This window comes from Pleurodeles waltl, chromosome 4_1 (genome assembly GCF_031143425.1).
Source record: "Pleurodeles waltl isolate 20211129_DDA chromosome 4_1, aPleWal1.hap1.20221129, whole genome shotgun sequence".
Classification (NCBI taxonomy): Eukaryota; Metazoa; Chordata; class Amphibia; order Caudata; family Salamandridae; genus Pleurodeles; species Pleurodeles waltl.
This window is the reverse complement of record NC_090442.1, coordinates 909,926,296-909,945,404: the sequence shown is the minus strand read 5'-3', so window position 1 is coordinate 909,945,404 and position 19,109 is coordinate 909,926,296.

The following is a 19,109-nucleotide window of genomic DNA, read 5'->3' as shown; positions in this document are numbered from 1 at the left end:
TGCACACTAGATTATGGCACAGTCTCTCCATGGAACGCATAACAGATAAATTGACAGAATTGTGCGGTGCGGTTCCTCTCCAGAGACCTGCCACTTACAACCTGTAGTCCACGTCTCTGGGCATTGCATCCTTTCCACGTGCAGGGGGGGAGTAACCTTGGGGTGGACGAATACAGTGGAGGAGGGTAATCCTGGGGGAAGCAGATCAACTTCTCTGTCTGTGCGTCCCAGGGCACATTGGCTACGCTGAGTTAAATAGGACACACGGTATTGTTGTTATGTTTTGTTTTTCTTGTTTACACTAGTTATTTGGTACTTGTGCCATCACGCTACTATATGGTTTGATTAAGAGGTGTACCCCTACCACTTTTGGATACGACACCACTGTAAGCCACGTTCTGTTGAAGAAGTAGTCTTATGTAACACATGGCAAGATATGTCAACCAATATGTTATTTTGAAAGGTATATCATAATGTACCATAAAAACACCAATAAAGACAGTTTAACAAAAAAATATAAACAGTGTAAAATGGGTATCAGAGAGACCTATCTATTTCTGAAATAGACATCAGGTTAAGAGTTTAGGTGCAGTGGTTATTCGTACACCTCTGAATTTGTGGGTACCTATACTACCATGTGATTCAGAGTGCATTCATCAAAATGCCTTCTTTCTTACACACTGCCTTCCATTTGGAAGGCACAAATACTGAGAAATACAATTGGTAATAACAAATGTTCTGCTATTCTGTATTCCCACATGTCTCCCGATACAAATGGTATGTCGCATGAGGTTAGGCTTAGTGACCACGGCGGGAAGTGTCCTAAACACAACATGGACACATCACATTTTTTCCCACTGAAAACTGGCACCTTTTTCAATGTGGATAGCTGTGGAATTTGGGTCCTAGCTCAGCAGGTACCTAGAAAAACCTAGCAAACCTGTACATTTCTGAAAACTAGACGTGTAGGGGAGTCCAGAGTGGGGTGACTTATGTGGCTCGTACCAGGTTTTCTTACTCAGAAACCTATGCAAACCTCAAACTTTGACTACAAAACACACATTTTCCTCATATTTCTCTGAGAAACACTTCTTTTCTCTCTAACGAGCCACAAGTTTCCTACCACTATGTATTCCCCCAAGTCGTCTGATACAGATGGTATCTTATTTGTGTGGGTAGGGCTAATGCCCGCAGCAATAAAGATCTTAAGCGCAACGTGGACACATCACATTTTTCAAATGAAAACTGACCCTGTATTTTGCAATGCGGCTAGCTGTGGATTTTGGGCCCTAGCTCAGCCGGCATTCAAGGAAACCTATCAAACGTGCATTCTTGAAAAAGAATCGCCCGGGGCAATTCTGGGGGCGTGGTGATTTGCATGGCTCTCAAAAGGTTTTCTTACACTGAAGGCTTTGCAAGCCTCCAACATTGACTAAAAATACAGTTTCCTCACATTTGTGTGCACTTTTCGGGCTTGGTTCTGCTGCCATCCAGCATACCAATCTGGATTCCCTAGATGTCTACTTTTCAGAAATGTCTGGGTTTGGTAGATTTCCCCAGGTAGCAGCTTACCGAGCCAGAAAAGTGCAGCTAATCAGCATAGAAGTAGGGCAATATAGGGACTCAGTCTAACTCTGCTATCCATATGTAGAACAAAAAAAGCAACCAAAATCCACATTTTCCTTCTTGCCAAAAGATGTGAATGCTTAAGTCCCCAAGGGGGGCAGAAAGACTGTTGGGGTCATATTGGAGGTGGAGGTCATATGTGGGTGGGTTTGCAGCAGAGGAGGCTGATGACATTTGAAAGTGGTGGGGCATAAAAGGTGGGTGTGACTTTTATGTAGCAAGTGAAGCAAGCAAGCTTAATAGACAAACGTGGGTTTCCAAGGTAACTTATCCTCACAAGACAAAATTGTAAAAAGGTTGACAAATTGTGCATTTGAAACAAATTAATTCAGTGAGAAAGCAAGGGTTATAAAGCAGTGGGAACGTATAGTCTTGAAATACTAAATACATTAAAAACTGCCCCATTTCCTACTGCATTAATACGTTCAACAGTTGCTTTAATGTGCATGTTTGTCCACACAAACTTCAGGCCCTTTAAAATGTGTGCTTGCCCACTGTCTTGCACTGCATGCAGCATCAGCTTTGGAAGAAGATGCTCTAACCAGGCATCAGGAAGCACCCCCAGCTGCTGGCTGCAATCAATCATAAAGAAATATGTGCGGATGGATCTTTAAGTGGGATGAAAAAAGTGGGGGCTCTCTAAAAGGGAACATGTAAAATACATTTCTGTGATTCCTATAGTGTGCCACCGGCCTGTATTTTGGATGTATCTGAGATGTTACTGCAATCAGAAATACAACACAATAACTGACATACACTTAAAACCTGTCAGTACTAATGGCTCTGTCAGTCGGTGCTAGCAGTTTAAGATGAATGAGTAACAAAAATAATTAGTTATAAATAATTAACATTGGAAATGTTTCAGTTGTGGGACTGTGAAGTAAATATTATGAAGGCCTATGGAAGTAGTATGGCGTTCAGTTATGTGTGTTTTAAGTTAGATATGCATGCCCTTTTTCTCTTCATATCTCATCCATCAGCTCCTTTTCAGCCTCTTCTCTTTCCTCTTCAGCACCCTCTTTTTCATCTTCCCTGAATGCACTCCCTCGCGTCTCCCTCATTTTACCACCCCAAACATACAGTGCACTCATTCATATTTAAGCTCTTTATTTTCTTTTGCTTTTGCCTTCTGAATATTTCGACCTCTACGCAGGTCTGTGTGTTGTGTGTGCTCTGCAGAGAGACAAACCCACTGTCAGGCACTTTGCTTTACCTTCAGCGTCACCACCAACGCTCTCAATCAAAGCCCCTCAAACACACCTGGCATGAGCCAAAGTATGCACTATGCAAGAGTAATACAATGCACAGAAACACAGCATGATGAAACAGCTAACTCTCTTGGGGAATGCAGCATTAAATAAAACATGTGAAATAAGAGGAACTAAATGGCTGATACACATTACACACATTTTAACATTCATTGTTTGCATTTCAATTCTTGTTTGTGGCATTAACGTTAAGGGCATGAAGACAGGGCCTGTTTTAATGCCATACAGCAGATAACTGCCTTTAATGTAAGCACGTATTTCTCCCTTTGTGCTTGACTCAGCTATTTGGATCCATTTCGCAAGGGAGCAAAAACCTTGTCTTTTGGAACAGTTTCACGAGGAACAAATACAGCAGCTCCATTTCTAAAGGAGACAGCAATCTGCAGCCAGGATCTGGAGTGTCACATGGGGGAGGTTAGCATGACAAGGGGTCTCAGTACAATACAAACAACACAAGCTTAGCTTTATAACACTTACCGCTACTGAAAACAAGGCACTAAATCACAAGTGCTTGCATCCACTCCTACTGCGTGACGAATGGGGGAAGGGTGGTATCAATGCCTGTTAATGACAGATAGCTGCCCTCACGCAGGGATGAAGACTCTGATGCCCAAAGTCATGGCGTTAAAAGCGTCACTGGCATATAGTGGATACTGCCATAGACCACAATGGAAATGAAGGGCTTTAAAGCAGTCAGCCCTGTGCTGTGCGTCACAGTGTAGAAAGTTGATTTACTGCCTGGCGTCCGTCTCGTGCTTCAAAGTGAGGTGGGGCAGGCAGCCTGGGAAAGGCAGGCCAGACTTAAATGCATCAATCTGTTTAGAGGTACGTTTGTATCTCTAAACAAATTGATCTATTTAATATTTTTATATGAATGTGTAGGAATTTCAGAGAGGTGCAGCCCTTCAGACCTAAAAGAGAAACCGCCCCTGGTGGACAGGCCAACCCCACACCTTGTAGCAATAAAAAAAAAGCTCTCTGGTGTATAGTGAGCTTTCTGTCCCTCCCACTGGAACAGTTATCTGCCCCAAGAATAGGGGACAGAAAAACTGTTGTGGGTCACTTGAGGGGTGGTGTAAGGCCCAGTGCCTAGGTGGGCCGCCCCCACCTATTTGTCCACAAATAAAATCATCCCTGGTGTCTAGTGGGCTTTCTGCCCTCCCGGGAGCAGATTGGAGGTAACACCTTCCAATATAACTCTGAGGTGGGGGGGGGAGGGCAGAAAGACATTTGGTCCTGGGGGTAGGGAGAAGCATTAGCCCATTTACAGAGGGGCGCTCCCCCTTCCCAAATATAATCATTGGTGGTCTAGTGGGCCTCTCTGCCCCCTCTCGGGGGCATACTAGAGGAAAATAAACAAAAGCTGCTGGAGGTTATTTGGGTAGGTGTGGGCTAGGCCAGATACCTGGGAGGTTCGACCCCACCCATTAAAAACCACTACTATCTAGAGTGCTTTCTGCTCCCTCCCCCCCAGGAAGGGGGAGGGGGGAAGATTGGAGGCAAGAAGGAGAAAGTGACTGGAGATGGAGGGGAGAAGGAGGACTAGGGGGAGTGGGACACCTCATTAAGAGTAGTCATCAGTTCAAGAGGCCTGTGGTGGTTAAGGGTACTCAGTGATTGCGGGAACACCAAGGAAGCTGGTGGGCTAGTATATCTGGACAGAAGTTGTTCCCAGGTGTGGGCGATTGGTCAGAGACAAATGCCTCTTATTTCCTACTGGTGGAGGGCAGCGGTCTCAGGCCTCCTCCACCCCAGCAGATTAAGGAATGTTTTCAAGCCACAACAGTGAGTGATTTTGGCTGCTTCCATTTCACTGTGATGGAGTGCTTGGACAGAACGAAGTCTTATAATATGAACAACAGTCCCTCATACAGAACATATAAGCAAATTATTACATAAGGCACACAATGATTCTTAGGTATGTTCAATATACAATCATAGTAACTCAGGCATTTGAGTGACATGTTCCACTTACTAAATATAGTCACAATTTTCAAGTACCACTGCTCTTGTGTACAATATCATCAACAATTATGAACAAGTCTAGGTACTAAAGTCATCTGCGCTTTGATCCCTAATCAATAATGGGATCACCATAAGGGTTTAATATGATGCCTGAGAAAAGAGTAGCAAATCTGTGATGGCTGTAAAAGAAAGAGAAATAGGAAGGAACAAGAAAAGAAAAAATAAAGAGTTAGTTCCCAAGTACAAGGAAGACATTTTTTTACCTGTGTCTAGGGCCAAGCACATATGTATCCATGCATGCAGAGACAGAACAAAATAATTACTGTACAAAAATATTTGCCACACGAGGATCCAGAAGTGTAGTTAGGGCCTGAAAACAAGGAAATTAGCAAAAACCACCAGTAATCACGGAGGGAGTGAGGCAAGAATACACAAATTCACCAAGTGAAAAATAATATTAACTGAGTTTACAATCCGTGGTAAAACCCTCGCCCCTCCAGTGCCTTTGGAGCCGAAGCCCCTTGGTTCAGGTGATATGAGCCACCTGGAGGAGGGCAATCTGGACTCCCCTACATCTAAGGTATACATTTTGTATCGTTTGGAGGGGTTGTGCATGCCTCGTATATTTTCAGGATATAATACAAAGAGGTGTGCCCCAGTCATCCCATGTGGAGCTGTCCCTCCAAATGGTCCCATGGGACTTTATAAAGCCATGGGATTGACTGCAGCAATGAGGAGCCCAGTAGGAGGATAGGGAAGGGGTGGAACAAACCAGGACAACAATAATAAAAAACTATAATAACCATAGAAATACCTTCGTGCAGAAGGCACAAGGCTGGCTGACCAAACAGCTCCTTGGGTTAGGAACATGGGCTGGCAGAGGAGGATGCACAGTCTTCGGCATCAGAGCCCTCAGATGGTGAGCCTGAGGAGTCCCTAGGGGAACTCTGAATGCTGCCATGGCAACCAAGGTCACACGGCATCCACTCATGACATGGTCCAGAGAAGGGGTTGCTCCCACAAGTCGGTGTCTATTTTCAGTCCCGCTTGATGATGGCCAGCCTTCATCATACCTAGGCTGTTGCGTAGAAGGAGAGTGGGCATCCACCTAGTCCCGGGGGTCAGATGGGTTGGTGAAGAAATGGTGAAGAAATGGGTTGTGTTGTCTTAGATGACCTTCAATTTGACTGGGAGTAGTGGTGCATACTTGACTTCCAACTCACATAGGCGACGTTTGACTTCAAGGAAGGATGCACAAAATTTTTGGACTGCTAAGGTGTAGTCCAGGAATATGTAGATCCTGTGGCTGTGTCAAAATGTGGCCTTTCATTTCCCTCTGCCCATCAAGAACCACCCCGGTCTTCTGTTTTTGGTTTCTTAGGATGACCTTATTCACAGCAGGGAACCCTGCTTAAGTATTGCATGCAAAGACACATCCGGCAAGTCTAAAAGCATTTCTGACTGTACATAGCTTATGTACATCTCCTCTGGCATTTGAAATACAATGGTTTACATGGTTTGCTCCCGGCCACATTCCGTCGCTCACCACAAGCACATCTGCTGATCATCAAAGTCACGTAGTCCTGTAGGTACTTGGAGTGTCTATTACTCATGTCTGGGCTAACCACTAACTTCCCTCGAGACCATATATGCTCAGCTGATTACGAAGGTCAGTAGGTTATTTCTTGGACCCGTTTGTGCTCTTTTTATCAAAGGTCACAGCCCTTACCCCGTGACTAGCATATGTACTGAAACTCCGGTTTCAGCACATATTTTACTAGTGTGTCTATTTCTCTCTATATTTTACTAGTGTGTCTATTTCTCTCTCACGTATATTTTTTGTACAAGATGGAGTCTGTTCACATGAAGTAGTTACTGTAGACATTTCCACATTCCCCCCTCTTGTTGAGTGATCAACACTTATTTGATGCTGGGGATCTTGTGGCTGTCCCCAATTGTCCATTAACCTGATTTTGGTTCCAACTAAACTAATTCCTACTCTGCCCATGTTTGCCATCTCTCTCTGGCAGCATTGTAGTATTATTTGGAAACAATAGTAACATAGCAGTAGCACTATAATGATGGGCAGAAGGGCTGTAAATAACCCTGACATCCAAGATGGTAACCATGAAAACAACCCTGCAAACAAATCAGCAGGTTTAGTTTGTTCCGTTGCCATGTTTTCTCTCAGAGTGTGCAAAGCTAGCACTGCTTTGAATAGGGTACCGTTGTCTTTATCATTTACTGGAATGAACTTACAACAGGAGGAGCCAATCTTGGCACACATTCCTCCTTCCATGGACGTTAGTAAGCCCAGTACAACACAATACTGCATCACCATTATTCTCATTGCCCTTGATTCTTCTCTGATAGCAATAAAACCATCATCTGCACCATTCATTAATAACCTAAATTCATACCTCGCCTGTTGCAGCTATCTGGCATTAGCAACTCCTTGGAACACTGTACACAGTCCTCTGGGGACATACTTGCGTCCCAAAACTCACTTTCGGAGAATGGTAGAAACTCTTCTGGCACACCTTTCATGCCCATGGCAAATTGTTGATGGATGCGCCTCTTCCACCTGTGTGTTAGGGCATGCTTTCTTGCTTGTGCATGCGCATAAATGTCTTCCACTATGACATTTTCATACAATGGTACCAATAGCATTTGAGACATTAGCATAACAAGGGAACAATCACCCTGCCAACTTTTGGGCAGTTGATAATGCACTTGTGTACCACATGCCCAGTACATTTCCATTAATGCTGCTGTTCCTTCTTGTAGGCTTTGAAGATTTAATGTCATCTGAAACCTTTTGTTCCTACCTACCAGCTGTGTCCCACTGCCTCAAAAACATATAGTATAATTAGAGGCTGGAAAAGTATGTACGGGTGCTGGTACTGGGTCAAAATACGTCATACTTGTTGTTTCTTGGTCCCATATGAGACTACATCCTGTTTTTGTTTCCTTATAATCTGTAGCATTAGAAGCCAATTCCTTGAACACTTTGGAGGGACACATATCTCTAGTATTAAAAACCCACTGCCTACTCTTGTATGCTGCTCCATTAAAGGTAAGTGTAGGCCAGTTTTCACATTCTTTTGCTGTGCTATTCACATCTATGTTACTCCTATTGGTACAATGTTGCTTTGCTCTTCTTCCTAACCCTGCTGTGGTATTCATCTTTACAGCACTGAAATAATATTTAGAATACTGTTTTCGGCACCCAAAGGAGCAGGACAATCATGTTAACAGTCATGTGGGGTCTGTTCTCTCCTTACTCTCTTTATTTCAGTACTATCTGCTGCATGTAGTATTAATGAGCAAACAAAACATGACTTATCTGAGTGTTCCCTGACAGTAGTGGTTAAACTTATATACCAGGTGTTCCTCATCCATAATGGGTGTAGTGATTCTCTGTTTTGCTTAGGTGATCAGGCAGATATATGCCTATTATACCTAGATGCTTATGGCATTACAGTTGCATTGTTACCTAGCAGATACTTATTTAGTAAGGATGGAATCACCAACTCTTTGTTACTACAGTATCAGGAACTCTTTGTTACTACCTGACAGACTCTTATCTAGTAAGGAGGGGTCAGCAACATCTGAAAATGACATTTACTTAGTCTCTTAGTCCCCCCCATTCCTAATTCCTGAGAAGGAGGAAGGTTGTGGTGCTGAGACAGTCTCATATCTAATAAGTGAATCCAGTGCTTCAGTTTCTCGACCGTTACTGCTGTTGGTGTTACTTGAATCACTTTGCAGGGGTTGAGAAAATGCAGATCCTCCCATTGGCGGCCAAAGTTTTTCATGAAGCTCTGGCATCCTAGATAAATGTTCTTCTGCGGCACCACTGGTGGGGTGGTGGAGCTCGCTTGTTGCAGCTGAACCAGCTTTGACTAAACTTGCACAGCAGGTGTAAATGCACTCATATATGCTGACATCTCTTGCCATACTAAATCAATTGCTTTCTGTGCATCAATATTTTGTCTATAGGGCACACCGCCCATAAGCATTAACCTGCGTGTGACTATTTGATGCGGTGTCAAATGATGATCTAAAGAAGGAGCATTCCTTAGGGCAAATAGAGCCAACAGTAAACAATAAAGCCAATTTGCATTAAAGGTGACTCATAATTTACGTATTTATCCTTTAGAGTTCCATTAAGGTGCTCAACAATTCAGTTACTTTGTGGGTGATAGGCAGATACTAAAGAGTGTTATATGCCTAATAATTTAGTCATGTGTTCAAATATTTTGATAGTGAAATGTTTCCCATTATCTGAGCGAATTCCTTTTGGAATTCCGCATCTCGGGATAACTTCTTTAACTAAAAATATGGCTGCACTTTTTTGCCTCTTGGCTGTGGCAAGGCCCTGCCTCTATCCATCTAGAGAATTACTAGACTACAGTCAAATATCTCATGTTTATGCATCTGTGAATCATGTCCACATAAACTATGTGTAACTCTTGAAAAGTGCTGTTGGGTCTTGGAATGAAGGATGATGGTGTCATCCGTGGTCTTGTGGAGCCATACTGTTTGCAAATGAGACATTGATGTAGAAACATATCTATTAACTTAGGAAGATCTGGAACGAACCAGTTCAAGTTTAAAGTTCAAGTTTAAGTATATTGACACGGTTAGTTAAAACCATCGCAAATTCTGACATACATAAATACTTAACATACTCACTATATTAAATAGAAACTTCTAAAATCATTTGTTTAAAACTAATCTTGTCATGATAATAATTGTGCCTGACTAAAACCTGCTTCACTGATTTCAACATTACTGTTGATCTTAAATTTAGGATTTTCTTACTCCCTTGTTAAAACTACTTTGCATCCCTGGTTGATAAAAGTAAGACTCAGGGAATATCCTAAAGTAATTAACGCTAGGTTGTACCTGTGACATATTTGTGGCTGGAGATAACCATTAGGGAGCTTTCCTAACATGAACAGGTAAACCGTGTGCACTCGGCTTGCTAAACTTTATTCTCTAACTCTTTCTGGGCCTGTGCCATGAATTTGGTCCCTCGATCGAAAACGGAATTGAGAGACCACTAAGTCAACTGATGACAGCCGGCCTGCATGAGCGTATATTCAATGTCCTAAAGATGTTTTTCAGATACAGTGTCCTGAGGCCTGGCAAAGCCAGGCACACACAAAAGATGTGTTCTAATGATTCCTGTCTGTACCCTCACAGTCGACAGGAATATGTTGGATCTTGCCGTCTCCATGAAAGGATCATATCTTTCATTTCCATCAGCCCAAATCAAAAAAGCATGAACTGATGTTTCAGCGACTGGTTGAAGGATGCTGCTAGATATTCCTGGGCCCGTAATGTTTTATACAATGTTATTACAGTCCAGGCTTGCTGTCTTCTTGCCAATTTATGTTTGTCAGAAATAAAAGATTTCATCTTAGTGGCAGCATTTGCTTTCCGACAAAACTCCGTTATGCCCAGGTTCCGCTCCCAGGCTTCCATCAAATCTAGTGCTTCAATACAGTTGTTTAAACGATGTCCCCAGGTGCCTTTATCGTTTTGGCGCTGTTTCTCCTCAATTTCCATCCTACATAAGTCATTTAAGGTACCGATCTCTACTGCGCGCATTCTCCAGCATAACTTGGTGAAAGCACATTTACTCTGAAATTCGTAGTTTTTCAGACCCAATTCTAGACGGACCTGGGCTGGAGATGCTGGTCGTGGTATCCGAAAAACCGTTTGTAAGCCTTCATCCGGTCTTGGTTGAAGAAAACTGCCTCCTTCCCCAGCATGAGTTCGGCTCCATATGTAACGGTCGGTATTAGCCGTGCTGCCATGACAGAGAGCAAGTGAGTGTGCGACGGGCAGCTCAATTTTTATTTCAGTACTTTAAAGCCATAGGTCGATGGGATGGCTTTAGCTTGAGCAACAGGCAGCTGTGGCTTGAAAGTCAAGAGGTGATCCATAGTAAATCCCAAATATTTGTATGTGGGGGCAGCCTCCACCCGGGTTCCATTTTTGAACCATGAAGCAGATTTAAACTTCTTATCCACAACCTTAGTTTTACTCAAGTTAAATTCCAGACCTTGCATTGTTATGTATGTATAAAGTGCATCAATGCTATGCTGTAGTCTAATAGGTGTTTGACTGAGTAAAACTATGTCGTCTGCATACTGTAGCCATGCTATTCCTTTCATAGCCAATACTGGCGGGTGGCTATTTACAGGTGCAAGAGCCTCGGCTAGATCTGCAAGATATAAATTGAACAACGTAGGAGCTAGTAAACACCCTTGTTTTAGTCATTTTGCTGTTGATACTCTGTTGGTGAGGTGGCCACCCTCTCCAATTTTTACTTGCACCCAAGTGCCTGTATACAAGTCCATTATTGCATTAAGGAGGCTGCCGGGTAAGCCCCCACCTTTCAGTTTCTCCCATAGGCGGGTTCTTGGTACACAATCAAAAGCTGCCTTTAGGTCTATAAAGCACACAAATAGCCTTTTCTTCTTAAGCCTGGCTTTATTTCCCAGCAGAGCCAGGACTGCCAGGTTGGTGGAGGCCCCCATACCAGCTCTGAAGCCTGTCTGGCATTGTGGAATTAGATGTCTTTCGTGGATCCATTCTGCCAGTTTTTGCAGTAGACAGGCTGCATAGAGTTTTGCTTCCACGTCTATGAAGGCTATTAGCCTATCGTTTGAAGGGTTTGCAGGATTTCCTGTTTTGTATATTGGGTGAATAATACTGCCTTTCCATACGTCTGGTAGCACCATGGTGCCCTGGAGGTCATTAAGAAGCCGCACCAGATAATGAGCCCAGAATGGAAGATCTCCTCTAAAACGGGCATTCGGGATTCCGTTCTGGCCATCTGCCCCTTCTATTTTTAGTTTCTTAAAGAGGCCTGTCAGCATTTCGATGTCTATGTTCATTAGAGCGTGATTATGTTCTTTATCCTTTGGAGATGAATCAGTTTGCATTGTCACTCTAAAGCCAAAGTGTATCTTACTTGGATCATTAGCTGCCTGAGTGGCTTCCTCCTTCATGTGGTGCTCTGAGGGTGAGTACATTGTTTGTATGGGAGCTTCCCATGTGGCTGCATCAATGCCTGCGTTCATATGTCGATTTTTTCCCTGATTTAGTCTATTTATAAGTTCCCAGAACTTTTTGTTATTTTTCTGTTTGTTGGAGATGAGAAGCTTGGTCCACAAATCCTCATGATAACTCTGTTTTGCCATCCAGCAATTTTTCTTGTAATTGGCTCTTAATTCAGAAAGCCTTGTGTTGTCAGGTTTCCTTCCCCTGTGTATGTCCTTTGGGACTTTTTTTTTATTCTCTAGAAACTTGATTTTTCTGACTGTGCAGTGTTTTGTTATACCATGGCTTTTCTGCCCTGCCACACTTACCTTTGTTGTTTGTCTGGAACGAACCAGTCTGCTGAAAGTATATTCAATATTTTTTTCTTTGGTACATGCAATAGCAAATGTAATTGAGTCAGTGCTAAGTGCAACAAAATCCGTGCCATCACTAGCTTTCTTGTGTCTGTATGTCGATAAAGAAAATAACTTCGAACCATACATCCTCTATTTTCCCAAACTTCTTTCTCTTCCGTAGGAGCTGTTTCTTGTATCTCCTGTAAGTGTTGTGCTGCTAATGTGAGATAAGATATGTCAGTGTTTTCAAAGTGCCTTTCTGTCACCATACATATTCTAGAGGACATCTGTCCTGTTTCTTTTGCTGCTTTGTCTGCTGTGTGATTACCCTAGGAAATGGTATCTAACCCACCAGTATGTGCTTGACATTTCACTGTTGCTTTTGACCCCTTTTCTCTAATTCTGAATTCAGATAATGTAGGAGGAGACCTTCTGCTACTGTTGTACCGTCGATTTTCTTTAAACACCGTCTCTCACATTTGCTGCGACCTGATTGTACAGTGGAAGTGACATGTGCTGAATAAGAATAAACAGTACCATCATCTGGATGCACTATCTGTAAGGCCTGTGTCAGAGCTTTCAATTCTGCAGCTTGTGCTGAAAAATGGGAAGGTAGTGGAATATACTGTAATACTAAATACATGACATTCAGTGGAACTCCTGTTTGTTCTACTACTGCTACACCTGTGTGCCTTATCCCTGTTTGCTGATCTATTAGGGACGAACTATCAATATATGACATTGTGCTGTATGGTAAGGGTAATTCTGTAGCATATATTTCTGTGTCTTCCTGGTGTGTTGCACAATCATGATCAACTTCTGTCAATGGTTTGACTAGAAACTGAGCTGGGTTTACTGAGTGAACACAGACTATTTTAATAGCTGTGTTGGAAAGTATTACTTCATATCCAGATGCTCTCTGGTAGTTAAAGTACTTTTTGCATACAGGGAGTGCAGAATTATTAGGCAAGTTGTATTTTTGAGGATTAATTTTATTATTGAACAACAACCATGTTCTCAATGAACCCAAAAAACTCATTAATATCAAAGCTGAATATTTTTGGAAGTAGTTTTTAGTTTGTTTTTAGTTTTAGCTATGTTAGGGGGATATCTGTGTGTGCAGGTGACTATTACTGTGCATAATTATTAGGCAACTTAACAAAAAAAAAAATATACCCATTTCAATTATTTATTATTACCAGTGAAACCAATATAACATCTCAACATTCACAAATATACATTTCTGACATTCAAAAACAAAACAAAAACAAATCAGTGACCAATATAGCCACCTTTCTTTGCAAGGACACTCAAAAGCCTGCCATCCATGGATTCTGTCAGTGTTTTGATCTGTTCACCATCAACATTGCGTGCAGCAGCAACCACAGCCTCCCAGACACTGTTCAGAGAGGTGTACTGTTTTCCCTCCTTGTAAATCTCACATTTGATGATGGACCACAGGTTCTCAATGGGGTTCAGATCAGGTGAACAAGGAGGCCATGTCATTAGATTTCCTTCTTTTATACCCTTTCTTGCCAGCCACGCTGTGGAGTACTTGGACGCGTGTGATGGAGCATTGTCCTGCATGAAAATCATGTTTTTCTTGAAGGATGCAGACTTCTTCCTGTACCACTGCTTGAAGAAGGTGTCTTCCAGGAACTGGCAGTAGGACTGGGAGTTGAGCTTGACTCCATCCTCAACCCGAAAAGGCCCCACAAGCTCATCTTTGATGATACCAGCCCAAACCAGTACTCCACCTCCACCTTGCTGGCGTCTGAGTCGGACTGGAGCTCTCTGCCCTTTACCAATCCAGCCACGGGCCCATCCATCTGGCCCATCAAGACTCACTCTCATTTCATCAGTCCATAAAAATTTAGAAAAATCAGTCTTGAGATATTTCTTGGCCCAGTCTTGACGTTTCAGCTTGTGTGTCTTGTTCAGTGGTGGTCGTCTTTCAGCCTTTCTTACCTTGGCCATGTCTCTGAGTATTGCACACCTTGTGCTTTTGGGCACTCCAGTGATGTTGCAGCTCTGAAATATGGCCAAACTGGTGGCAAGTGGCATCGTGGCAGCTGCACGCTTGACTTTTCTCAGTTCATGGGCAGTTATTTTGCGCCTTGGTTTTTCCACACGCTTCTTGCGACCCTGTTGACTATTTTGAATGAAACGCTTGATTGTTCGATGATCACGCTTCAGAAGCTTTGCAATTTTAAGAGTGCTGCATCCCTCTGCAAGATATCTCACTATTTTTTACTTTTCTGAGCCTGTCAAGTCCTTCTTTTGACCCATTTTGCCAAAGGAAAGGAAATTGCCTAATAATTATGCACACCTGATATAGGGTGTTGATGTCATTAGACCACACCCCTTCTCATTACAGAGATGCACATCACCTAATATACTTAATTGGTAGTAGGCTTTCGAGCCTATACAGCTTGGAGTAAGACAACATGCATAAAGAGGATGATGTGGTCAAAATACTCATTTGCCTAATAATTCTGCACTCCCTGTAAATGCAAAGGGGGGGTGTTTTACCAATAGAGTTGTGGGACTCCCTGCTGTTATCATAGATGTTTTTTCTACTCTAAGCGCTGCAGCCCCCAGTCCTTGTTTGCATGGAAACTGTTATTTCATTAACTCACCTAATTGTCAAGTGAAATAGGCTATGGGTTTATTAGCCCATAGGATACTTTTGCATTACTACTGCTGTCATGGTATCTTCATTAGTAAGGGAGAACAGAAAAAACTCTTTGTTATAATCTGATGTTGCAAACACTGGGGCTGTGGTTATGCATTCCTTTAATTCTTCGAATATTTGTTGCAACGGTGGTGTCCAGTGCAGTGTCATGGTCCCCGAAGGTGTGCCCCTGATCGTCTTGGACAAGGGTGCAGTCTTGGAGCTGTAATCAAAAATCCACTGACTCACAAAGTTGCATAACACTAAAAATATATAGAATACCTTCACTGTCTGGGGTAGTGGTTGATTTCTAACTGCTTCTACTCTATCTTGAGTAATGTGAGAGGCCTCAGCAAACACTACCTGTCCTACGTACTGTACTTTCAGTTGAGCAATCTACAATTTCTGCTTTTCAACTTTGCAACTTTTGTATGCTAACAGTATCAGTAATTCCAGTGTCCCTTTCACACTGTGCCTTAGTGCCACAGTAAACCATCCACATATTGTAACTCTGTACTTTCAAATTGAAAATTCATCAGATAATTCCTCAAAGCTTGTTAAAAACTGACCATGACTCACAATACCCTTGAGGCAAACAAAAATACAAATATTGAGTTCCAGAGAATGTAAATGCTGTCAAATAATTACTCTGTGTGTATTGTACATCACAAAACGCATTCTCTAAATCAATCACTGTAAACTGCTTTGCTGTGTTTGGGATGTTGGTTAATATCATTGGGGGGTCTGGTGCTATGAGAAACTTTTGTACTACAATAGCATTCAAGTGGCAAAAATCACATACCATCCTCTAATTATTTCCCTGCGTTTTCTCACTGGAAAAATCGGCGTGTTACAAGGTGAGGGGGAGAGGATTATAAAACTCCCTGCTTCACTAAGGCTTGTGTTGTAATTGCTATTCCTTCATTTCTTGTAGCAAAATAGGGTATTGCCTAACTCTGGGCAATTGCACATTTTCCTTCAGTGTTATCTTAAAAAGTTCAGCGCTCACTATGAATCCTATATCATTTGAATCTTGTGACTATACATGTGGAGGTACCCGTGTAAGTAATTCACTAGCTTCCCCTGTTGTTTTCCTGGATATCCGTGGTGGACACACTTCATATTTCAGTCCCTGCTGCTTCTTGAAACACTATCCTAGTGTCCTGTAGTTTTTCTTCTAGTAGGTCTTTATCTGAAATATCGGAAACTTTGACTCCTTGAATTGTGACTATCACTGTTGCCCACATATTTCGCTTGTGGTCTTCTGCTTCTAGAATCCAAAATGTTTTTGTTAACCTGATACTGTTTAGGGGTAGCACTAATATTTCTGTCTCCGGGTCTAGAAATTCTGGTCTAAATGGCAATTTAGGTGGAGTTTCTATCCACTTGCCTTGCAAGGCTGGTTCTGTCATTATGAATTTTATTATGCATTTCTGTAGCAGAGATAGATTTAGTTATACACCTCTCATTTGTACTTCTGTATTGTATGGGGCAGTTTGTAAGACCATATACATGGATTGTATCCCTGGTGTGGAAAAAAGCATGGTCCCATCATTGTTGAATATCATGGACATTTAAGTTTGTGTAACAAACCTCTTCCCAATAAATTTGTAGGCGATTCGGGTGCATATAAAAATGACTCAAACTATAGAATCTCCTACCTGAACTGGAATGTATGTTATTGTCATTATTTCACCTGAGGACCCTTGTGCTGCCATTGATTTATTTGGCAGTGGCAAACCTCCATGTCTGATGCACGATTTGGTTGCCCCTGTGTCAATCAAGAATTTATATTGTCTTCCAAATATACTAATGGATGCTTTAGGATCTTGTTTTTAATGCAATGCTTTTGCTATCAGAGGGCAAATCAGGGTGTCAAGAGAAGACTGTCATGGCGTGAAGAATAGATTAGTCCCTCCTTGAAAAATTGTGCCTCCCTCCCCCATCATTGGCTGAGCTACAGGTTATGCTTGCTGTGGTGTCTGCTGAATATACTGTGGCCCTGACTGTTGTCCTGGGGTGGATGTTACCACTCTTGTCTGATGATTCTGTTGTGGTTGTATCATTTTCATTGGCTGTTGTGGAGCCATTTGTGGGACACTACACATAAAACCTTGTGGCTGTTGCTGGTACTGATGTGCAGGAGAAAAGTTTCCTGCAGGAGAAACATTTTCTCTTTGTCCCAGATGTGCCTATCTAAAGCAACAATCCACTATTAAGTTCCCTTTCCTGTTGCAATAACAACATGTCATATTTGTTTTATTTCCTCTATCTCCTCCATTATTGCTGCAATCCTTGCATCGTTTGCTGGGGAGGCTGACCCATGGGACCTTGATACCACAAGCTGTTGTGACTGTATCTGTGGTAGCTGTGCTGTTACTTGAACTGGAGGTGCTTGAGTAACTACATTTGCTCCTATTGTGCTCTTTCTTTGCGTTTTCACTCATTTTTGAGTAGCCAATTTGGCTGTGACACGGTCCAAATTTTCCTTTGTTTTTCATTCCTTTTTCAACCTTTTTCAGGCATAGAACAGTATTATGCCCTACATTTCCACTCACTGTTTACTATCTATTGCCACTACTGTGTCTAATGGCTACTGTAGATCCTCTGGTAGCCTGTTTTTCACAATGTGAAAGAACAATCTGGTCCCTTGTGCATCTAGGGGACCCATCTCAGTGGGCTATTCATTTCTTATGTGTTCAACATATTCTAACACCGACTCATCCTTCCCCATTACTTGGCTCATCATACTACCTATATCTGGTTGTCTGGATATCTCCTTCTCAATTCTGCCCAGACAAGTGCACGTACGCTGTTAAATGTTTCTGTGTCTGCCACAATTAATCAACAATATTTGTAGGCAGTACTACTTGAAAAACATGGTCTGTCTCATCTCCCAATATACTTGAAAGGAAGCTCTTCACGTCCCCTATAGTTACCTGTAATTCTGCTGTGTGCCTTTGAAGGGCGGCTATCCATTTAGGTGCTTCTTCAGAAAGTAGTGGTAATTGTTTCTTTAAGTTCTCCTTATCCATAGGTCAAACTTTTTGCTCCTGGACCCCTTTGTATCAGTGAAATTGTGGTCTTCTTCTCCCTACCCGTTGTCTCATTCTGGGGTACCTACCATATTCTCTCTATGCATATTGTTGACATATGCGTAAAGACTCTGTCATGTATTAATAATCCCAAACTACAGGTTTGTCCCCTCTTCTGTACAATCTTGGGCTGTTGCTAAGTCACAGAGGTGGGTGGAAGGAACTTTCTCTAGGCCATGGTTAAGGAAACCTGCCAGGTTTACTCTCTGTTTAATCCGCTGTCATAGTTGGTCTCTCGCTCCTATGCGAGACTGCTGGTTTAGGGGAGACAGGACTTTTGTTAGTAGATGGCTAAACCACTCCTACAACAAGTCACAACTGTTGGCCTAAACCTCCTGGCTCACTAATAGTATGTTGAGATTGACACATGGAAACTCCGTAAAGACAGGTCATAAAAGTTTATTGCATACGGAAAAGGAGCCACCCAACGGCACGTCCCGATCTCTCCAACTGCTGCTCCCCATCTCCGCACATTCCCTCGACTACTTGTAAATACCCAGTGTGCAGGGTTCTGAATTGTATTACAAATAAACAGCAACATTATCTCTTCTTTTTTTTTACCCTAATGAGCAGCAGGAAATTAAAACATTCTTAATAATATATTCACTCGAAAAGAATAATAAATATACTCCAAACTATAATTGATTGGTGTAAATCCAACCCAATAAAAATAACATCAACACAGAGTAACAAAACCATGACTAAAACCCCAAATTAACATAAAGTACAGAGGGAAAATTAACCAAAACAATAAAAAAAAACAAATCTTACCCACAAACAGCCCACACATCATGTTTCAGCTTCCAAGGTAAAAAGTTTTCGTGGGTTGATCTGTGTACACTCACATTCCCCGATACCTTAGGATGTGTTTGGGCATTATGAAAACTTAAATCCTTTTTCAGGAGATCCTCTGCTGGACAACCTCCTGACCACCCATTACTTTCAACACCTGCTTGAAATTTCTCTGGTATCTTTACAATCTTGGCCATGTTCCACAATCGACCCTCATCCACCATTACTGCATTCCCACATGTTTTTGTCACTCTCACTGGATCACTAAAACAGA